The sequence below is a fragment of the Podarcis muralis genome, chromosome 10 (assembly GCF_964188315.1).
Source record: "Podarcis muralis chromosome 10, rPodMur119.hap1.1, whole genome shotgun sequence".
NCBI lineage: Eukaryota > Metazoa > Chordata > Lepidosauria > Squamata > Lacertidae > Podarcis > Podarcis muralis.
Genome location: NC_135664.1, coordinates 62,385,626 through 62,409,344, shown reverse-complemented (window position 1 = coordinate 62,409,344; position 23,719 = coordinate 62,385,626). Strand labels below are relative to the sequence as shown.

The 23,719-nt window shown below is 47.2% G+C and overlaps 1 long non-coding RNA gene across 4 annotated transcripts; it reads right to left on the bottom strand.

Annotated features, from left to right (window-relative positions):
- Positions 1-125: 125 nt before the first annotated feature.
- Positions 126-23,496, bottom strand: LOC114605793 (uncharacterized). Of its 4 annotated transcripts, none has more exons than XR_003708643.2 (4): positions 18,902-23,496; positions 10,844-11,147; positions 8,907-9,004; positions 126-1,103 (listed from the first exon to the last, which is right to left on the bottom strand). It is a non-coding gene; the product is annotated as an uncharacterized LOC114605793 (long non-coding RNA). The 4 variants fall into 4 exon arrangements; XR_013394443.1 differs by having other exon boundaries at positions 10,844-10,978; XR_013394441.1 differs by lacking the exon at positions 18,902-23,496 and having other exon boundaries at positions 10,844-11,635.
- Between the last annotated feature and the right edge of the window lie 223 nt (positions 23,497-23,719).

The window sequence follows — 23,719 nt, the reverse complement described above, 5'->3', positions numbered from 1 at the left end:
CATGCAAAAAGGTGCACCTGGCATAAAGGTTCTGCAATTTCAACCCTGCCACAGGGCAACTTAAAAACATAAACAACACTTAGAACCGAAACATCAACCAAGCACAATTACTCAAGTATGTGAAAACAGTCCGAAAACAGCATGGAAATATCTTTCCCCTTTTTGCTCTCCAGCTCGGCTCGCATGTTTCTTTCTACTCCAAAGAGTTCTAAAGGAATTCAGTGCAGGCAACAGAATGCCACTTGCTTGCCACACTAGGGAGCTCCCAAGTAATTACACTACAGCAGGGGTACCCCTTTCTTTCGGCCCTTGTTTAGTGCAACTGTAAATCTGGTCCTCGCTAAGTAACACAGGGGGGAATTACCCTTGTAAAACAGAGGGAGTCATTAGTAGCCTGTTTACTTGGAGCTAACCTTCTGCCACTTTAAAAAACATTTTGTCTAGCGTCTGGCCCATAGCTTGCTCCTTCGTAAAGAATGTGATTATCATCCCTCGATTGAGCATTGATTCCTATTCATATCATACGCCACCACAAAAATCCAGTTGACCAACTTTTTTGCTGAGTCCCACACTACATTCTGGAAGGATGTGTTAATTCATAATATTCAAGAACATTATCTCTTGGTTATCATTTTATGTCTGATTTTTTTAAATACTTGTTTTCTAGTACAGTGGTTGTTGTTGTTAGGCTTAATACATGATAACATTTTAAATTGTTCATTATGTTGTTATAACTATTTTTATATAAAATTGTGTCATTGTTTTTATTGCAGATGTTTTTATTATGAAATCACTCTGAGATACTTTATGGGAAGTGATTCATATTTGAATCAAATAAGTAAATTTAAATAAATAAAAGGTGCTTTTTAAATAAGGAATTGCCTTATCTAGTCGTCTCAAAGTGATTCACAAGCATACCATAAAAACAGCTAAAAATAGTTTAAAAACAGCTAAAGATGGGTTTAAAAACAATTCAAAATGAGCACCTAAGGCTGAGACCTTTTCATCCAGCTGGAGATGTTGGTTGGAACAAAAATGTCTTCAATTGTTATTGTTGTTGTTCAGCTTGTTTGAAGGTCAATTGTGCCTTCATCTCTGAAATGCTTAATAAAAAGAACACAGTTGAAGAGAAAACAATTATTTGATTATCCTAAAGGAAAATAGGAGTGTGAACCCTTGCTTAGGGCAGAATTGCTAATATACAAACTCAGGGCTGCCACTCAAAATGGGAACAGCGAGGGTCCCTTTCCTCTCTGCATACCCCAAATAACAACACATAGTAACAATGTCCCACATACAACACACAATCCAATTAAGCTCACTTAATTACTGACATCGTTTATGCTGTGTATGTTCATATCAGTACATGTCCAGCTGCTAGCATGGATCTGTTAAAAGCACAATTGAATCAGGACACGTAACAGTGTCAGGACATCAGTACTGCACGTCTCAGCGATGGAGAGCTCTCTGTTTCTTGAAACATGTCTTTCTGCCTTTACATTGCAAGTAGCTAAAACAATTGCTACTTGAATTATGCTTGGGACCCCTCCAGAATTAATGAGTGGGGGACATAACAAAAGGGTCGTAGCTCAGAGGTTGAGCATCTGCTCTGCATGCAGAAGGTCCCAAGTTCAATCTCCAGGTAGGGCTAGGAGCGTCCGCTACCTGTAACCCCACACAGCTGCTGACCGCCGGTGTGGTTGGTGCTGAGCTAAAAGGACCAGTAGTCTGACTCCATAGAAGGCAGCTTCCTATGTTCCAAAATCCTTGACCTCTGAATTAGTTCACCCAAAGCCAGTGTGGTGTAGTGGTTAAGAGCGGTAGTCACGTAATCTGGGGAACCGGGTTCGCGTCTCCGCTCCTCCACATGCAGCTGCTGGGTGACCTTGGGCCAGTCACACTTCTTTGAAGACTTTCAGCCCCACTCACCTCACAGAGTGTTTGTTGTGGGGGAGGAAGGGAAAGGAGATTGTTAGCCGCTTTGAGACTCCTGAAGGGGAGTGAAAGGCGGGATATCAAATCCAAACTCTTCTTCTTCTTCAAAGTCAAGGTCTAGGCTGGGAGATATTTAACTCTCACAGGGGCTGGAGAGACTCTATAGCTCAGAGCATGATGCTGATAATGCCAAGGTTGCAGGTTTGATCTGTATATTCCTGTATTGCAGGAGGTTGGATTATAGGATCTTCAGGGTCCCCAAAATATGCAGCATTCAAGGGTAAATATGGAAACCATAGAAGGGGAGGGTGGGAGGTCAATGGATAAAGCAACTTTTGTTTTATGCTAAAATTTGTAAAGTTCTTTTTGTGAAAAATCAACAAATAAGATTATTTTTTTAAAAAAAGATGATCCTCAGGGTCCCTTCCAACTCTAAATAGACCTGAGCAGTCTTATCAAAAAGGGAGAGCTTTCGGAAAGCTTTTGGAGAGATGGAAAAATACAGAGTTAAGGGAAGGCCAAAAGAATCTTGGGTTGCTGGGGGTCTCCAGCTGCATCGAAACCAAACATTGAAAGCACATTTTCCCCGCCACCCCGAAGAATTCTGGAAACTGTAGTTGTTTAAAGGTGCTGAGAACTGTAGCTCTGTGAAGGGTAAACTACAGTCCCCATGAAACTTTTCCCTGGGGGAGGATCTCTTTTAAATGTGCTTTTGATGTATGGTGTGCACATAACCTCTCTCTCTGGAGATCTGCTGCATGCCAGGAGTGCTGATGCTGCTTGCCTCCATTTAGGCCCTTCTGGGATTGGGATATTGGTAAATAAGCCAGGCATTGCTGACACACCATCCATCTCCAGGGAGCTCTTTTCCAAGAGGAAGCCAGCCTCCAGGGAGCTCTTCCCCTGCATCCTTGGGAGATGTGGGGAGCACATCACAAATATGAATGCTTCTCAATGCATGTTGAAGTGTGTAAAAGAAGACAGAGCTCCTGCATTTTTAGATCTGTGCGGATTTCCCCACCACCACCTTCTTAAAGGCAGGGTGGCCCCAAACCCTTTCTAGCATAGCTATGAAAAGCATAGCCTGGTCACCCTAGTTCCAAATGAGAGAGAGAACGGCCCAGTCCATTGCTTGCTGTGCTGTCTGCAGCCAAGATGGTGCTGGAGAATGGCTGTAGTTCAGCGGTAGAGAAGACCCCAGCTTTAATTCCCAGCATCTCCAGGTAGTACCCCCTGTTTGGAATCCTGAAGAGTCAGTGTGTACAATGCTGAGCTAGATGAGCCAGTGGGCAGCTTCCTTGGTTCCTGTATTCCGCATGACCGTTCCGGTCTTTAGCGGTGGGCGAGAACCAATGCATTGCTTTCCCACCCACTGGGGCATCCCATTGCATTCCAATGAAAAAAGCAAAACTGACTTCACCACTATTTCTTTCGCAGACAACCTCCTCCCTACGTTCGAAGGAATGTTTCAGTGGGTGCAGTCACTTAAAACATCCGAAGGGATCCTGGGGAGGATAAGACAGCTGGGCACATAGCTGAACACCCCTTCCTAAAGCACATGAAAAAAAGGGAAGAAAAGCTGGACTCAACCACCCTTCTCCTGAACTTGCCTTTAAAGCAATGGAATTCCCATCTGGATAAATTACTGATTCCAGATTCACATTTGAGATCGCCTATCCTGTTTCACACCTCTGCTGCAAGTCCTCCACCAAAGACTTTGTTGGTCCAGGAGAATGACAGCTGATCTTATTAGAGAAAATACCGTAAGAACAGTCCGCATTTGTTGATGAGAATTTTGAAAATAAATTTGTTTATTCTCAGCCGGCTTGATCAAACCCAGCAAAAATTAGTTGGTGGAGGCATGCAAAGCAGAGCAATAATTAATGTAAACAGACAGAAAAACCCAAATAAGCCACCAATATTCTTTTTCATTTCTTGTTAATATGGAGGATAAGGAAGAAATCGTTAATTTTGTTGCAGCTGCCCATAAATAATTATTGTCCCAGGCCTTTGTGATATGAACTAATCCACAGTGCCTAAATTAAAGGATAGTTGTTGTAAACTATATATTTAAGCCTCCACTCTTGTGATATAAACTGGGTGTGACTATGTTTGCCCACAGAGAAAATAATACCAAAAAATATTTAGGAGTAACAAAGGTTGTGTAACGAAGGGAGTGTCTGAACTATTGTGTCTGACCTTTCCAACTCACTGCCAAATTGTGCCTGACCTCTCCATCTTGAAGATGTCTAACTTCATCCCCTGATGCCTAGCTTCCCCAGTATTTCTGAATGTTCCCTGACAAACCAACAGATTAAGTAGGAGAAAGGTCAACAAGTTAAGTAGCTTGGTGGGGTCCACACTGCTGCATCAGAGCAAGTCAGTGTAAGCAGGAGGTGAGGTGAGAGCAACGTGTGCACACCTTCACCTTGCTAAGAACATGGAGTGACCTGAGTTGGTAATCTGCACCAAGGCAAGGAGACCCAACTATCGCCTTCAAGAGGTGTGCAGCAATTATCCACCCATGTTTCAGGAAACCTGTTACTAAGCTGGCTGACAGCCAGGTTGCATCAGCCCTGCATCTTAGCTTTGAATGCAGGCTAGCATTAAAAGGGTGCTTGATTAAAGTAGCCTTGGAAAACTATGGCATCCTGGAGGGGTGAACTAGAAGTATTTACAGTTCTTTGAAGTCACATCTCTGAGGCCCTTTTGTATTTGTGTGTTGTGAAAATATGACTGCATTTGGAATACTGTGTACAGTTCTGTTTGCCTCGCCTCAAAAAGGATATTGTAGAGTTGGAAAAGGTTCAGAAAAGGACAAGCAAAACAATCAACCACCCTACTTTGTAGCATGGCTCTTTTTTTCATAGAGAATAAAAGGCCAAAGATGTGTTCATAGATCTCAGGTGTCACATCAGATTTGAGGCTTCTGTTGCAGCTACTGATTGCATCCAATTCTCTCTTGGACCCTGAGAGAATTAGTTGCCTGATCAGGAGCAACCGTAGCTATTCAAGAGCGTAGGTAATTGTATATGTCCAGCTTAGAAAACTTGGCTTGCTGCTTTTCAAGTGAAAGAATTGATTAATATACTTGGGAGCTGGGCAATTGAGTTCCCTTTATTAGGGAATTAATCACTAATATGTCTTCTTGCTTTTGATTAAAACAGGGCTGTTGTTGCCATGTCTCAGCAAGAGAGTTCTGTAGAGAAATACTGGAGAAGATACTAGGCATTCCCTACCCCTGATGCAACCCTAACCCTGCCCACTAAATTTACTGTCCCTGCTCTTTCGTACTGATCATTCCTGTATATTCCATTCATTCATTTCTTCTTCCATCCAATTGTTATCCTTGCTTTTCTATAGCCGCCTACATTTCTGCAGTCAGGGATAGCTACATTGCCTTTCCACCCCATCTCTGTCCATTTCTTCCTGCTCTCAGGGCCGGTCCTATCATTAGGTAAAGTGAGGCCACTGCCTTAGGCAACAGAGGTTCAGGGTGGCAGCTTCCTTCCACCCATTTCTCTTGAGCGTCCTGGGTGTTCCCCTCTTCTGCAGGAGAATGGAGTGATGTACACCACACAGCCTTGCCTGGACCATCTAAGCTAGTCTGTTCACAGGTGCAGCGAAGGCCTCTGTCCTATCACCAGCACTAAGCACGATTCAACAGCCAGTCTGGTTGGCTTCTGTACATGGAATGGAAAGCACTTTCCTTTTGCCTCAGGCAGCAAAGTGTATTGAGCTGGCCCTTGATTATGACAAGGAGGTAACCACCACCTTCCTTCTCTTTCCCCATTGTTCATCCCCTCCCCCTCCTTGAATCTGGCATTGTCTCAGCAGCAAAACTTGAATAATGCCTTTTGGCTCTGCCACAGGGCCCACTTCCTAGTCTTCTCCACCCATCACAGTTTCCTGTCCTTGGAATGCTACAGTGTGAAGCCTCAACCTGCCACTACCTGAAGAATCTTTGGGAACTTCCTGGAGCCCCAGGGAGGTGTGCTGTCGAGTGTAGTGCCCATGCCAAAATTGAGGAGCTCTTGGCTCAGATCTCAGCTCACGCTGTATGTTCATTGAGTGGAACTAGGCAAATTGCTCTCTCGCTCTCTTAGCTCCAGCCTTATCTAACACGGGGATAATAACACAGGCCTGACAGGGATTATTGAGTTTATGCATTCGAGTACTTAGGAAAAGTGATGCTTAATAGTGTATTATCAGGATATATGTTGAAGCCATCACAAGAATGCTTGGGTATGTCCAACCCACTGAAAGCACAGACACACAGAGGAGGAACAGTCACAGCATTTGGGACTTTTTAGTTTGGGGAACAAGGCGACTAAGAGGTGATGTGGCAGAATTTTATAAAACTATGCACGGCGTTGAGAAAGTGAAGTTTTTCTCCCTCTCTCATAACACTAGAACTCGCGGACATCCAAACTGAAGATGAATGCTGGAAGATTCAGGACAAATAAAAGGAAGTACTTCTTCACACCAGGCTTGGTTAAACTATGGAACTCCCTCCCACATGAGCAGTGATGGCCACCAACGTGGGTGGATTTAAAAGAGGACTGGACAAATTCATGGAGGAGTAAACTATCAAGGGCTACTAGCCATTGTTGGCTATGCTCTGCTTCCATGGTTAGAGGCAGTAACACTTCTGAATACTAGTTTCTGGAAATCTCAGGCGGGGAGAATGCTTTCATGATCAGGTCCTGCTTGTAGGTTTCCCACAGGCATCTTGCTTGTCACTCTGAGAACACAATGCTGGACTAAATGGCCATTGGCCCAGTATACCTGAAGGAGCGTCTCCACCCCCATCGTTCTGCCTGGACGCTGAGGTCCAGCGCCAAGGGCCTTCTGGCGGTTCCCTCACTGTGAGAAGCAAAGCTACAGGGAACCAGGCAGAGGGCCTTCTCGGTAGTGGCACCCGTCCTGTGGAACGCCCTCCCATCAGATGTCAAGGAGATAAAGAACTACCTGACATTCAGAAGACATCTGAAGGCAGCCCTGTTCAGGGAAGTTTTTAATGTGTGACATTTTAGTGTATTTTTGGTCTTTGTTGGAAGCTGCCCAGAGCGGCTGGGGAAACCCAGCCAGATGGGCGGGGTACAAATAAATTATTAATTATTATTATTATTATTATTATTATTATTATTATTATTATTATTGCCCTAATCCAGCAGAGTTCTTCTTCTTTTATTATATATGAGTTATTTAGAGCAGCCTTCACCAAGTTGGTGCACTCCAGGTGGTTTGGACTACAACTCCCCTTGTGACATAGATTGAGCTGGCTGGGGGCTGCTGGGAGTTACAACCAAAAACATTGGGGGGGCACCGGGTTGGAGAAGGCAGATCTAGAGAATGATGAGCTAGATGAACCTTGAGGCCTAGTTTCCATCTCATCATCTCCCAAAGTCATGCTCAGCCACTTCAGGTTTTCACAGCAGTACATAGTGAGCTCTTGACTACTTCACTACTTTGGTTTCAAATGCAGTGTTCCCTGCTGACCTTAGATATACTTTGAGTAAAAAAGAAAGAAAGAAAAGGTACACACTTAATGAGACGTAGGCAGCAAAATGTCGCCCCCTCCAGTGCTTTTACAACAGAGGGAGGTTAGAGGAGGCGAAACAGCACCCTTCTATCAACAAGTTGTGGCCTTTCGCTTTCACTTGATATCTGTCTGGAAATTTTGCTTTAATTTAATTGATCGATTAGTGATTTAAAAGGCAGCTAAAATCCTGTAATGGGCTGACAGGACAAGAGTGCCTGGTAAATGAGCAGATTCCTGCTGGTTCACACTTCATTATTTTTCTCTGATCATGATGTGGAAAAAGACATTAGATATGCTCAATGCACATTTGAAAGCAGGGTAGTTGTGATGATTAAGTGATGTGTTTGCTGCCCTTAATGTTTGAAGGATGGGTAGGATGCACATCTGAGAAAGGAAGAAAAGACCCATGTGGTCTTCAAAGAATTGGCCTGTGGAGTTTGCAGCACGTTCTACGTATGAACTGTTTAAGAAACGATACAAGATCTTCTTGCCCTTGGAGAAGGTGACATGTCAGAATGCATCCTTTGGCGTATCATTTGATACATCAGTTCTCTCTGTGTGTGTTGGCTTCAAGCCGTTTTCTGGGGGGCAGGGGAGTGGCTCCTCTTCATCTTTCTGTTCACCAAAGAACATCTCCAGCCCGCCCCCAAATCCCAAAGATCCTTGGAAGCAAAATGAGAGAATTCTCAGTTGACACAACACATTCTTTCCAGGACAGACAGAGGGTGTTTTCCCTAAGACCCTGGCAGGTTCTGGAACTGGCACCTCAAGGCAGCTACCGCCTTTAAATCAAGGGTGGGGAGATTCAGGCCCTCCAGGTCTCTCTGTGTGGGCCTGACCACACACACACTAGTCCACCCACCTTGAGTGCTTTTGCCTGTCTGGAATGTGCCCTCAAATTGTGACAGTGCCTCTTGCTTGCCTAGAGCGAAGGGGTGTGTGCTTGTAAACCTTTGACTTTTGCATGGCTGGAGCAGAGCGTACTGTACAAAGGTAATAGTCACATCAACTTTTCTGTCCCTGTCTCTCTGGCCACAATCTGCCCCGGCACATGGCCCCTGAAAAGTTGCCCATGAAGGAATATGGAATATGGCCCTCTGACTGAAGAACTGGCTTTGAAAGATGTCCAGGCTGTTTCAGCTAAACCTAGGCTGCCTGCACACACAAGAGGAAGCCGTCACTTCAAAATTAAAGTGCATGAAATCATACAGCAGTAACGATATATATATATATATATATATAGAGAGAGAGAGAGAGAGAGAGAGAGAAATCATTTTAATAAAATTATTTAAAAGGAAAAAAAGGAAAGGCACACTAGAAGAATTGTCAGTGTTATGGGAAAGACGTATTAAAAAGGTGCATTTGACCAAGCCTGCAACATTCAAACACACACACAAAAACCCCTGGGGAACAAAAGATTGGCTACCTTTGTTCATCTGGTTCAGCTGGTTCGTTCCTTTGAAGAGCCACGAGGGAAGAAAAGGGTACCAGGTGCCAATGTAATTCTGCAACCCTCCCTAAGCCCTTAGGATAGAAAGGGATACAAATTGAAACAAATGAAGGCTGTCTAATTACAACTTAACTCCCTCCCAACCTATCCTATAGGCTTATGTTGATGAACAACATGCAAAACATAATACATACCAACAGCAAACTCCAGACATAGGTCCTTATGTAGTCAAATATCACTAGGCTCAGGAAAACCCCAAGGTTCATTTATTTATTAACTGCATTTATAGCCCACCTTTTTCTCCAAGGAGCAAAACATGGCATGCATGGGCCACCCCTCCTCATTTAATCCCCACAACAACCAATGCAGGTAGGCTACGCTGAGGGGCAGTGACTGGCCCAAGGTCACCCAGTGAGCTTCATGAGAATTCGAACCCTGGTCTTCCAGGTCCTAGTCCAGCGCTTTGACCATTCCTCTAGGAAACCAAAAGGTTTACAAAAGTTGTTAGTAAAAAAAACCCCACAGAAAACTCAAACCCTAAGAGAGGAACCCTGCTAACAGGCCAGTGCAAATGGAGCATGCTCAGTGGCCACCAAATGCTGATTGACAGTTACAGGGGACAGGGGAATGGAATGGAGTAGCTTGGGAAAGGATGTGGCTGGCTGGGATCCTGAACAGGAGCACTCCGCACTGAAATGTTTTCTTGCAGCCCCACTTGTATAAATTAGGAAAGAGGGCATGGAGGCAATTATCTGTCCTGACCCAGAGCTTTTCCCACAAAAACCTGCTCTTTAAAGCTGAATCAATTTGGGTTTCCATAGACTGACATTTGCTCCAATTGAGCTTTAGAGAGCGGGTTTTCGCTGAGTATGCTCTGGAGCAAAAAGAAAAAAGGAAAAAAGCGTTTGGACACAGAACTTTAAATTGCGGACTGTGCCTGGAAAGAGCCGAGGAAAGGTAAGTGTGGATAAACCCAGAGGGGGCTTATTGTGTTTCTTCGAGTTTTTATTGTGTAGTTTGGGTTCTTATTTTGCATTTTCATGTTGTGAACCTCCTTGTGATCTTTGAATGAAGGGCAGTACAAATTTAATGTTGTTGTTGTTGTTGTTCCTGCCAAACCCGCACTTAAAAGCCCTTGGCTGATGTGCTACATTTGAGTAACCCGTCAGTCAAATCCATCTTCTGTGTGAGAACCCTCCAAATAGTATGAAGAACACTATTGTGGCTGCTGGAAGTGCAACAGCAGAGATCATTCAGTATATAACTTAAGGGTTAATTTTGTTGCCATTGTTAGCCAACTACCTGAGGGGGAGCTTTTGCTTAGCAACCAGCCAGAGTGGTGTGATCTGATTGGCTGTGTGCTCCCGGGGATGAGGGATTTATGCTGGTTTATCTCCAGCTGAGCTAGGCCTGCGGACTTCTGCTAGTATAGCCTGGCCAAGTTGGGAGCCTGCTAGCTGAGCTGGAGCTCCTCCATATCCTAACCTGCTCACATTGGCAGATGTAGGGATAAGATTGCTCCCTTAGTTGGCTGTTAGCTGTTTTTATGCTGTTGTAGTGCATGCATTTCAATGTGCTTGTATCATGCCTTTTTGCTGTGAGCTATCCCCCAAATCCAATACAAAAATGTACCAAGCTGCTCAGAATGGGACACGCCACTTCAGATGCAGGCTGACCAGTATCTCAATAGTAGTATGTGTTCTTTTAATTACCGGTATATTATGCAAAGTGTTTGCAGTCACTTTTCAGGGCTACACCCTCACAAAGGGACACACAAGCAGGAGCAAGGCGTGCTATAATAGCCACATTAGAGAGGATGCATAACAATTAAAAAGCTGCTCTGTAACACCCAAGCAACCTCATGACACTCTCAGATAAAGGCAACATTGCAGAGGAAGGTTTTCAACGCTCACCTAAAAGTAGAGCAGAATATGGCTGCCCGATTGCTGAGTGGGGCAGTCTGATGGGACCACGTGTCACCAGTCCGGAAATCGCTGCGCTGGCTGCCGGTGAACTTCAGGTGTTCATTCCAACAACCACTTGGGACACTATAGTACCAAAGAGATCATCTCTTCAAAATTTCTCAAGCTTCACGATTGTCAAGGGAGGTCTTGGTGGTGCTGGTGTCCCCCCAATTGGCACTTTCTCTGACAGGACCTTCTTGGTGGTGGCTTCCTGTTTGTGGAATGCCCTCCCTGGTGAGGTTCATCTGGCTTCCTGTTAACATTCAAGAAGATTTTAAAGACATCCCTCTTCACTCTGGCATTTGATGGCTAAAAGATTCCGTTCCCGACAACCTCGAAACTATTAACTGTGAGGATACATGATTGTTTTTAAAAAGATGTTTTTAATGTTTTAATTTTTTTTAATGTTTTGCTACTTTATTGCTTGTCCCCCTAGGTTTCTTTGGGACGAATTTAATCTAATTATTATTTTTGCCTGGTACAGATATGGTGAGGCTCAAGTCTATAGGAAGGAGGTTTCAATTCTATAGCTGCCACCAAGAAGATCTTGTTTCTTTTCCATACCACTGAACCAATCTTAGCAGCAGACACACGAGAACAACCCCTGAAGCTGATGTTAGTGTACAGGCAGGGTTTGGACTTGGGACCAAATAACCTGGTCCCAAGTCATTTAGGGCTTTGAGAGGTTAATTCCTGCACTTTCAATTGGACCTGGAGGTTGACTGGCAGCCAGTGAAGCTGACATAAGAGACTGCCTCCCGGTCCCAGCTCACAGAGGACCAACGCTAGCCAGTAGAACTGTACAAAAGTCTTTATTGAAGTTTAGTTTCCATTTTCAAGCCCTAGCGTGCGTCTCTACGTCTAGACCCTAGACCAGCGAAGCCTCGTCTGAGTCTCCGCCCCCTGTACACCAGTTTAAGACTCTAGCCTTACTCCACCTTCTTCGTTTCTCCTTCCGCCTCTGGGTCCTACTACCCCCCGGGGTGCCTTCCTTCCTGGACGCCTCGGAGGCGGACCCCTCGGACTCTTCCCCCTCTCTTCGGCGGGCTTTGGGACCTGGCTCCCTATCCGGGCTGCTCATTGCGCCACCCTCTTGCACATTTGAACTTGGCGCGCGCGCGCTGCCTCTGACCTTCCTTTTGACCGTTTCCTCGCTCTCTGATGCAGGCGTGGCTAACCCTGACTCATGTCCTTCCGCTGACGGAAAGCTGCCTGCTGCCGATGCTTGGGACTCCTCCCCCTTACTGCTCTCCGGTGGGGAAGCTGGTCCCGATTTCCAACTGCTGCTTTCTGAGTCCCCTCTGGCCCCTCCTTCCTGTGGTGTTCCCTCTGGCAACCCCCTAGCTCTGACCACGGGAGCCCCTTTCTGTGAATCCTCTGATTCGCTGGAGAGACTTAGAGACCTCGGACGGCTATCATCGCTGACCTCTCCCTCGGATTCCTCTCCCTCGGTCTCTAATTCCTCCCTTTCCTGTCCCTCTGCTCCTGAACCCCTGACATCCATCCCCCCCTCAAAGCCCCCCCTTCCCCCCTCCCCTCCTTCCGGTGTGGGTACTGGGTGCTCCGTCGTAGCGGGAGTGCGTGCAGGATACAGTTCATCCCCCATGTACTCGTCGACGTCGCTCTCCTCTGCTTCCATCTCTATGCCTCCTTGCTCGAACCCCACGTCTTCCCCCAACACGTCCATGTCCGTCTCGCCTCCGTTCCCCTCTGCGGGTGATGCCTGCCAAGGACCCCCCAGCCACTTCCTGTGCCACCGCTCCTCTGGTCGATCGTCCCACCAATACGAGCGGTCTGAGGCAGACCCCGGTGGCGAACCCTCCGGGGAGCTTGTGACTGGTGCCTGTTCCTCGTCCGATGCGAACCCCTGGAATGTGCTGGCTGAAAGTGTGGGTGTGAAGAGCCAGTCGTCGAAATACTCGGCTGGCATGGGCCTGTGTGGGAAGAGGGCATGAAACTCCTCTTTGAGCAGAGGCTCCTCCAAGGCATAGTCCGGTACCCAGCTGTTGGCACTGGCCGGGGTACCCTCTTTGGCTAGGAGATATTCTACTCCCTCTTCCCCCCATCTCGAGTCTAAAATCTCTCTGACCTCGTTGATGTGCCCCCTTCTTGGCGACCCCCCCTTTCTGGGCCCTTCTCTGAGCGGGTCTGGTGCTGCGTCTGGCTCCTGAAATCTATGAGGTGCTTTGTAGGGCGTGAGCACCGATCTATGGAACACCGGATGCATTCTGGAACCCTCCGGAAGAGCCAACCGGAAAGCCACTGGATTGACCTGTGCCTGGACTTGGTAAGGTCCTAGCTGCTTATGTCCTAGCTTCTTCTTCGCTAACGATCTGGTCGGCACTGCTTGCGCTGCTAACCAGACCCAGTCTCCCACCTGTATGTCTTCCCCAACTCTTCTGTGTCTGTCGGCCTGCACTTTGTATGCGTGCTTTGCTAGTTCTAACTGCCTCCTAAGCTGTTCGTGAACTTCCTGCAACTCCGACGCTAAGGCTTCCGCTGCCTGTGGCTCCCCTCCCCCACTCTCTCTAAACCCGGGAAGGTTCTGGGATGCCTCCCGTTGTTGGCGAAGAACGGCGTCACCCCCGTCGACACGTGCTTCGTATTGTTGTAAGCGAACTCGGCGAGTGGCAGGTAGTCCACCCATGTCGTGGGCTGCTGATTGGCGTAGCATCTCAGGTACTGCTGCATGATGGCGTTGACCCTCTCCGCTTGTCCGTTGGTCTGTGGGTGTCTCGCCGACGCTAAATTGACTTTGACGTTCAGAATGCCCATCAGCTTCTGCCAGAAGTTCGAGATGAACTGTCGCCCCCGGTCGGACAGAATGGACCGTGGTAGACCGTGGACTTTGAACACGTGGTCTATGAACAGTTTGGCGGTCTGCTCTGCCGTGGCTACCTTCGCACACGGAATGAAGTGTGCCATTTTGGTAAACATGTCCACCACCACTAGCACTGCTGTCTTTCCCCTCAAACTGGGCAGATCCGTGACGAAGTCCAGGGCCACCCTCTCCCACGGTTCAGACGGTGTCTGCAGCGGTTCCAGCAGTCCCGCCGGCGGTTTGTGAACTGACTTGGCCCTTTGGCAGGTGTCACATCTCGAGACGTAATCCGCTACTTCCCCCCGCATCTTGGGCCACCAAAAGTCTCTGGCTACTAGTTCGACAGTCTTTTCTTTGCCAAAGTGCCCGGCGGTGGGAGCGTCGTGTAGCTGCTGCAGTACCCTTGCGCGGAGGTCGTCTCCCGGCACGTAGAGTGCTCCCTTGTGGAGGAGCAACCCATCGCGTATCTGGAACTCGTCGGCCCTCGCTGTGCCCCTGTGCACCTCCTCCATCTTGGCCTGTGCGAAGGGGTCTTCCCGCAGCGCGCGACGTACGGCATCCAGGTCCACGGTTGCCGACGCGCATGCCCACGCTTCCGGTGCGAAAATGTGCTTGGCCGCCGACGGTGCCGCCTCCTCAAGGTATTGCGGCTTTCTGGACAATGCATCCGCCATCACGTTGTTGTCGCCTGGAATGTACTCTATCTTGAAGTCGAAGTCCGCGAAGAACTCTGCCCATCTAATGTGTCTCTGGTTGAGGAACCTAGCCGTGCGCCAGTACTCCAGATTCTTGTGGTCCGTGTGGACCTGCACTGTGTGTCTGGCTCCGATAAGGAAGTGCCGCCATGCCTTGAACGCTGCATAGATGGCTAGCAACTCCCTGTCCCAGATGGTATAATTCTGCTCCGACTTGCTGAGCTTCGTCGAGTAGAAGGCGCACGGCCTCCAGTCCCCCTGCTGGTCTTGTTGCAACAGGACGGCTCCCACGGCTCTGTCTGAGGCGTCTGTCTCCACCCTCATGGGTCTGCTGGGATTCACATGCAGCAGCTGCTCTTCGGACGCGAAGAGACGCTTGAGTTTCTGAAAGGACTGCTCCGCTTGCTCCGTCCAGATGAATTTCTTCTTCTTGGAGCTGAGCGTGTCGGTGATGGCCGCTGTCTGCATGGCAAATCCCTTGATGAACTTGTGGTAAAAGTTGGCAAAGCCGACAAACCGCTGGACTTCCTTCCGATTGCGTGGGCTTTTCCAGTCTAAAACTGCGCGAACCTTGGCGCTGTCCATGGCGAGCCCCTTGTCCGACAACTTGTAGCCCAGGAAATCCACCTCCGTCATGTCGAACTGGCACTTCTCCAGCTTGGCGTACAGCCTGTGCTCCTTCAGTCTCTGCAGAACTTCCCTGACATCCCTCTCGTGCGCCTCTCGCGATTCTGAAAAAATCAGGATGTCGTCCAGGAAGCATACGCACTTCTTGTAAAGGAGTCCCGCCAGCACATGATGCATAAAGGCTTAAAAACAGTGAGAGCCATTTTGTAATCCGAAGGGCATAACTCTGTATTCGTAGGTGCCCAGTGGCGTGAACATGGCCGTCTTCCACTCGTCGCCTTCGCGCATGCGAATCAGGTTGTACGCCCCTCGTAGATCCAACTTGGTGAAAACGCGTCCTTTCCTCACCGTCGCGAGCAGGTCGACTATCTTGGGCAGGGGGAAGGCTGAGGGCTTGGTTTTCGAGTTTAAAATTCGATAGTCCACCACCAGCCTCTTTTGGGGCGTGTCCCGCTTCTTCACAAAGAATACTGGACTGCCTCCCACAGCTTTTGACTCCCGGATGAACCCGCGCTTCAAATTGTGATCTATGAACTCCCTGAGTTCCTGCAGTTCATCCTCAGACATGGAATACAGTTTCCCAGTTGGCAGCGTCGCCCCCGGCAGGAGGTCAATCTTGCAGTCATAGGGTCTGTGAGGAGGTAGCTTGTCCGCCTCTTTCTCGCAGAATACCTCCAAAAACTCCGCATACTTGAGGGGTACTGCTTGCAGCGTGCCCAACTGTAACTGCGGGTCTTCCTCTTCCCCTTCTGGGCTAGGTATAATGCAATGTTCCGCACAGTAGGAGGAGCCAAAAGTCAGTTGGCGCTGGTACCAAGCCAATGCTGGGCTGTGCCTGTGCAGCCAACTCATGCCTAATACTACAGGCGTGTCCGACAGTTGGGTGACATTGAAGCTGATGACTTCCCGGTGATTCCCAATTTGCATCACCATAGGTGGTGTCTGCTGTACCACCTGCCCCCCCAGCAGTTCCCTGCCATCTACTGTGACCACCTTCAGGGGCAGCGTGGCTGGCAGTAGCGCTATGTTGTGTTGCTGAATGAACTCCAGTCCTATAAAGTCTGCATTACTGCCAGAGTCAATCGTAATAGGCACTTCTAAGGTGAGTCCATTGGGCAGCTGGAGCGATGCGGTGAGCTGCACCACTGGTTTGGGCGGGAGGGGGTCTGTGGGCTGCAAAATCTCTGGGGACGTCTTCACTGACTCGTCTGGCTGGGCCCCAGTGCCTCCGTTTCCAGCCAGACTCCATCGTTTCCCTGCTGTGGTTCTCTCTGCTGAGTTGCTTCCAGTACTGTCACTGAAGCTGCAGTGTGCTTGTGGAGCCTCTGGGGACACTCTTTCGCCATGTGCTGTCCACTATCACATATATAGCACTTCCTGTTCCCTCTAGGCAGCTTCGGTTTGACTGCTCCCGGTGTTAAGGCTCTGGTAGCTGAGTGAGCCCTAGCACCGCCAATTTCTATCGGCTCTTCGCCCCCTCCCTGTGGAGGCGTGGACTGCGCACGCGCTGCATCCCTGGGCAAGAGGGGGGGCACTCTCGCTGGTGTGCGTCCCCAACGCCCTTCTTCTTTGCTCCATGGGCGTTCTTCCTGCCTCACCCCAATCGTTAGCGCTCTTTCAACCACTTGCTGAGTGGTTTTGGGTCTCTCTCCCCGTGCCATCTCATCCTTGATCTGTGGGCTCAATCCCTCCCAAAAAAGGTCTCTAACTGGCGGAGAATCCTTATCCCAATTCAGCGCGTTGACCAATGCAAAAAACCGGGAATGATACTGCCTTACACTTGCTTTCCCCTGTCGTAGCCCATGTATGTCCTTCCGGGCAATGTCAATGTCTATGTTTGATAAAAAACAGGAATCCATTGCCTTAATGAATGCATTTGCGCTTTGGAGCGCTGGATCCTTATCCCTCCACAGATTGCGCAGCCATGCTTTCGCGTCCCCATGCAAATGGGACAAGATAAACCCCACTTTCTCTTGCTCATCTCTAAAGTCTTTATCCAGCAGCTGCAGCGCAAACAGCACGTCTGCTCGGAAATTGGGGTACTGCTGTAAATTCCCATCAAAATGAGATACAATGCTGCCTCCTCTCTTCCCCAACCCAATCCCCTCAGATCTGGGTCCCGGTAGCCCCTGCTTCACAAGCCCTTCCAACCTGGCTTGAAGATCTTTGCAGGCAGCCGCCGCTTCTTCTTCTCTCTTCCTGGATGCGATTATTTCAGCGCTGAGTTGTGTCACCGCTTCTTGCAGGGAAGCTATTTGCTGTTCTGTAGTCATCTCGCCTGACTCTTGTGAGCTCGCAAGGCACCAGTCTTCTTCCCTCCCTGCCTCGCTCCCGTAGCGATGCTTGAGGCGAAGAAAACCGATGAAATGAGAGATGAGGCTTACTGTCAGAGACTGCCTCCCGGTCCCAGCTCACAGAGGACCAACGCTAGCCAGTAGAACTGTACAAAAGTCTTTATTGAAGTTTAGTTTCCATTTTCAAGCCCTAGCGTGCGTCTCTACGTCTAGACCCTAGACCAGCGAAGCCTCGTCTGAGTCTCCGCCCCCTGTACACCAGTTTAAGACTCTAGCCTTACTCCACCTTCTTCGTTTCTCCTTCCGCCTCTGGGTCCTACTACCCCCCGGGGTGCCTTCCTTCCTGGACGCCTCGGAGGCGGACCCCTCGGACTCTTCCCCCTCTCTTCGGCGGGCTTTGGGACCTGGCTCCCTATCCGGGCTGCTCATTGCGCCACCCTCTTGCACATTTGAACTTGGCGCGCGCGCGCTGCCTCTGACCTTCCTTTTGACCGTTTCCTCGCTCTCTGATGCAGGCGTGGCTAACCCTGACTCATGTCCTTCCGCTGACGGAAAGCTGCCTGCTGCCGATGCTTGGGACTCCTCCCCCTTACTGCTCTCCGGTGGGGAAGCTGGTCCCGATTTCCAACTGCTGCTTTCTGAGTCCCCTCTGGCCCCTCCTTCCTGTGGTGTTCCCTCTGGCAACCCCCTAGCTCTGACCACGGGAGCCCCTTTCTGTGAATCCTCTGATTCGCTGGAGAGACTTAGAGACCTCGGACGGCTATCATCGCTGACCTCTCCCTCGGATTCCTCTCCCTCGATCTCTAATTCCTCCCTTTCCTGTCCCTCTGCTCCTGAACCCCTGACAGGTGTTATGTTTTCAGGCTTTCCGACCTCCACCAGCATCCACGAACAGCTGCAATTACCATATTGGCCTCAGAGGCCGACCCCAATAAAGTGCATTGCAGTTTCGAGGAATCCTGTGCATAGATGGCCGAGGCCACTTCAAATAGGTTTGCAATTAGCAGGTGTTTTCGGAAAGCACTCCGGACAACAGCTGTTACCTGTGACTCACCAGACAACTGCAAGTCCAGGACTACTGCCAAGCTATCCTCCTGGCCCTTTAAAGGGAATACAATCCCATCTGCACTCCCCTATCCAGATGTGCTGATTCCCAACCCACAATATGCTAACCAAAACAGCCAATCTTCAAAATCTGAACTTCTCAGAATTTTGCAATGCAGTGCCCACAGCAAACTGTACAGAACTGCGTATAACTAGGATAAAATGTGCATAAAATACACATGTATCAGTGAAAATAACATACAAAAATGCATTTTATCTGGGGGAATTGCTTTGAAAAAATGTTTATATTAGTCAAAATAGCATACAAAAATGTGTGCATGGGGGGGGAATTGCTGAAAAAAGCTGGTGAATTTTCACAAGGATTTCTTTTTTAAAATCAAGGTTTTTAAGGAAATGTGGAGAATTTAACTTAAATAAATATGAAAAAACCCAAAACTTGGAGAACCAAAAGTGACAGATTTATTCATCTCGAACCAGGACTCATCCCTCCCAGTTCTCCACGAACCTTCAAAACTGCTAGGAGATGCTCTGGACCAAATTTTGCAGGTGTGCAAGAAGAGAGGAGGAGGCAGCAAAATACCATTGTCTGAGTGGAAGTCTGTCTGTTCAGCACTGAATACAATCCTCTGTTTCACTTCCCCTGTCTCAGATTAAGTTTCGGCCGGTAGCAAGCAGCAATATTTATATTGTGCTTGTTTAGTGCTCAAAACACTTCACAGCGTCTTGGGGAATGTAGATGTTTGGAAGAGCTGCAAGAGATTCAGTGGGCGAAGTTGACAAAACAGCATGTAAAAACTCGGTGTGCATTGAATATACCTCCCACATAGAGAATTCTACAGGCCTTTGCAAGGGTTTGAGACAGAATAATCAAGTGCTCTGCAGCTGATCAGAGATTTATTCAGTTTCATCCGAATCCTAATGACCCAGCAGGCTCTTTGCACATCCCACTTGCAAGACAAATGTTACCACTATTAACTGCTTTGCTCAATAGCTTGCTTTTCCACTGGTTCCCATCTGTCATAGTTTAAGAGCTGGAACATTTTCAGACGAGAGCAATTGTGATAAGATTATCTTCAGAGCAGCTCCCTACACAGATGCTATGTAGGATAGGAAGCAGCCAAGGAGGCCAAACAAGACTCCCATCAAAACGCAGGTTTTTCTAGCCGAGCCTGTCTTGCCTTGAATGGCAAGAAGCAAATACATCTGCAAGGATTAGCAAACACCATTTGATGCAAACGAATCAGGAGTGCCTGACCTGAGCAATGCTCGCAGTCAAAGCAGCTTCAAGGGAGTGACAAATGGTGTGAAGTCATTTAATGTATCTAAGTAAAGACAACCGTGGACAGAGCATCTTAATTGTTGCATTAAGTGCATTTAGGTGAACTCAATAAAGATTGATTTCTTCATTGTGTTTTCCAAGTAATGTATGTTTTTTCTTTCTTTCAGAAAGTCCTTGCATGCCTAAGCTAGGGTCTTTCCAAGTTGTCCTGCTAGGAGACAGGGCTATTTTCTGTTGCTTTATTTAGACACAAGCTTCTGTAATACAGATGTGTGAACCAGAGGAGGTTGGTTGGTCTCTCAGGGTGAATGGCACACTACCCCATCAAGCTCAGTTTGTCCCCAATCACTTACCTGCCTTCTTACCAGGAGGTGGCTCTGCTGCTTGGCTCTCTGGCCCCACCTTCTGTTGGCCTCCTTGCTTTGTGCCCTACCAGTATTTATTTATTGAATTTATATCCCGCCCCTTCTCCTCAGTATCCAGGGGCGCTGTTCACCAGTGATGTCAACTTGCCTTTCTCTTGTTTACTCAAACCGCGGGACTTTGGAAAGTCTGGGGCTCATGGACAAATAAAAGAGCCACAATTAATGTATCAGAGATACATAGCAATCTCTCTACAGTCAGAAAGCACGTGGACTTTGTTGCTGTAAATTAGGAACCTTCTCCCCCACCAGAAACCGAAACTTAAACAGCACCACATAAACTGGATATTGATTATCTTCTATGTACTGATGGAAAGAGGCAAAGCTCCGGTAAATATTGCCAAATCAATAGTTCTGGAGAAATAAGTGAGTGCAATAATGAGATCTCATTGTAGCAAAACAAATCCATGGTGGCTTATTGCCAAGATCAGGCGGCAGCTGTGTCATGAATGCATGGCACCACCAGAATGTCTGGAAAGGTGTGTTGAGCTGTGTCAGTTCTGTGTGCAAGTGTCACTTTTGCATACAGGCCCTATTTTCCCATGGCAGTCAGTTCCTGGCAGGGATACACAACAAATTCACAACTTACCGGTTTCAATATTCTATTTTTATCTCGTACAACCCTGGGGGCTTCAAACTATGATGCAGTTTTTAAATTTGTTAAATAAAAATAAAAGAACTTAACTAACCAGCAGATATAGCTATCCTTTGGATTTTTCACTACTCTGAATTGCACCAAAGCAAGTGTTGATCCTGTTGCTTTTGTCCATGGAGTTTTCTTGGCAGGGATACTAGAGTGGCTGGCCGGTTCCTGCTCCAGGTGGATCACGTTTAGTCAAAACCCTCCACTATGACCTGTCCATCTTGGGTGGCCCTGCACGGCATAGTCAAGGCAGTGATCCATGAAGGAGTGATCCATGAAGGAGCCATGATGGGGTCACAAAGAGTCAGACACAACTAAACAACAAAAGTGTTGATCCACACATCCCAGTGCATTTTCCCATCACTGTCCTTATTGCTAAAACTCCAATATTTGGAGGAAGTAGGTTGTTGCGCAGGACTTTCCAAGCAACTCTAATTGTGCAACTTGGTGTGATTGAAAACAGGAACTGTCTCAAAGCACCCATGGTTGGTCTGAAACCCCACACCCAGATATTCCAATTGGTTAAAAGCAAGATTTTTTTTTTTTAATGGGGCAATATTAAACATGCATTCCCTTAGTTTGATGTGGAAAGAGCTGTAGCAGATCCTCCTGTTTATGTAGCCTGGGCTCTGAAATGTACACTATAGCCACAGGGCTCAGTTGCTTCATCGCTCCTTCATCAAGATTAGGGACCACATTGACATTCATTGGAGAAGAGCCAGAACATAAATATGGACAGTCTAGTATGTACAGGTACTAGCAGCTGTAGATTTTGTCACTGTTCCATATGTTTTGTTTTTCTTCAATTCTACTGCAATGCATTTGTAGTCTCTGTGTTAAGCCGCCCTGGGAATACTGACTTGTTGATGGTGTGGGGATATGGATTTAGTAAATAAAGACAACAACAATTCTATTAAATCTTAATGCAAACGTTAAAATATTTAAGAATGAGGGTCTCACACTTGTCAGTTACCCCAGTGCCTTCACACTCGCTGAGCTAGATCCAGACTTAGTCATTCTTAAGGCAGATCCATTGAAATCAATGGGTCTTAAGTTATTTCAGTGCGTCTTCTCTAAACCTGCATTCCTTAACTGAGTGTAGGCAACTTTAAATTCAACAGGACTAGACATGGGCAGGATTGCACTATTAGTCTGGTTCCAGCCCATAGATCACAACACTGGAAAATGAGAGCAAAGCTATTTCTTAGTGAGAAACTAGGTGAAATACTCCTTACATGGTGTGTGTGTGTTTGTGTGTGTGTGTGTGTTTTTGTATGTAAATGGAATCGAGACTTACTGTAATGTACCAAAGTTCTCACCCTGGGCCAGCAGGGGGATACTGTAGATAGTTTTCACTCAGGTCCACATATGCAAATAAGGAATTGAAAGTGACATTCAGTGATTGGATAGTTACAGAAAGTTGTTACTGTTGCCTTGTAGTTGAGCTCTATATAAGCAGATTGGCTGAACCCTTCAGCTCAGTTCTGTTCTAGCCTGTGAATAAACAAGAGCTGTTTGAAGAATCGCTGTGTTGTCTGATATGTTCACCCACAACTTAACACTTACTTCACCCATTCCCTCAGCCCTGCAACTTTACAGGATATGCTCAAGTAAATTCAGCGCAAAAAGAAAGAATAAAGGAATAAATACCAGTGTCAAAGGGCAGACTCAAAGAAATAGAAATAAAAGGTGGTGAATATAATTCTACAAGAGGGGTCGGGATGTAATGTCTGAGGGAGCACACAGAAAAATCATTCTAGTGCTGCAAACTCTTTCAGATGCCACAAGTATAAATTTATCTAGTTGGTCTAGTCATTAAAACGGTTCAATCTTATTGTCACTTCCCACTGCTACAAAATGTTTTACAGAAGTCTGAAATACTTTATAAAAGGAAACAATTTACCCATCAACAAGACTTTATAGCATTGGTCAGCACTGGCCTTGAATTGAGAAGAAATGTTATCCCAGGCACAGGGAACCTGTTGCCCACCAGACATTTTGGACTCTATTGGCCGTGCTGGCTGAGACTGATGGGAAATGGAGTCAGAGCCTCTGGAGGGCACCAGGTTCTCCATCCCTGCATTATCCACAACAAGAACCTTCCATACTTGTTCCTGATCTTTGGGATGTTGATACATTTCTACAACTTTGCTACCTACAATTTAACTGCAGTCAAGGCGTGGACAATTCAGTGACTACAGAGATTGCTTCTGGATTGAAGATGCTGAAAACTATCATCCTCCCGTGTTGACAGGAGCCAGAATCTGCTCTCAGGATTTTTATTTTTATTTTGCAGTTTGGGGACACCACCATCATGCATGGCAGCAGGGCTGGCTAACTTCTCAAAGCTGTGTGCATACAATGAACATAAAACCGAAAATCAAAAGGTGGAAAGGCACAGATCTGAAGAAGGTAAACCACTTAGATTGCAGGGAAATTCATCTTGCATTCCTTGTATAGCTTCACCAGTTAGGTACGGTGAGGTATATGTGAACAGATAAGACGAGGAAGCTGATATCTCTTGGAATGCTGTATGTATCTGGCATTTCTTTACCTTATTGTCACATTAAATAAGGCAAGGAAGATTACATGCAAGCATTTTGATCAAGGGATGCAGTGGTGCAGAAGACTATCATGTGCCTTTCGTCAGCTTAGCTTAAGTTAATGGTTCCATGCCATAGGTCTGTTTTAGAGGAGGGCAGCACAAACAGTAGCCCACGTCACATCAAAGGGGCATCACAGACTTGGTAAGGATTGCTGAGCAGGACAATTTCCCCCTACCATTCCTAAGGCCAAACTAGACATGTTTTGCCCCATGCCTATGCCCTTAAGCGCAAGGCTTCTATTTTTTCTTAAGTACTGTATTTTTTGGTCTATAAGACTCACTTTTTCCCTCCTAAAAAGTAAGGGGAAATGTGTGTGCATCTTATGGAGTGAATGCAGGCTGCACAGCTATCCCAGAAGCCAGAACAGCAAGAG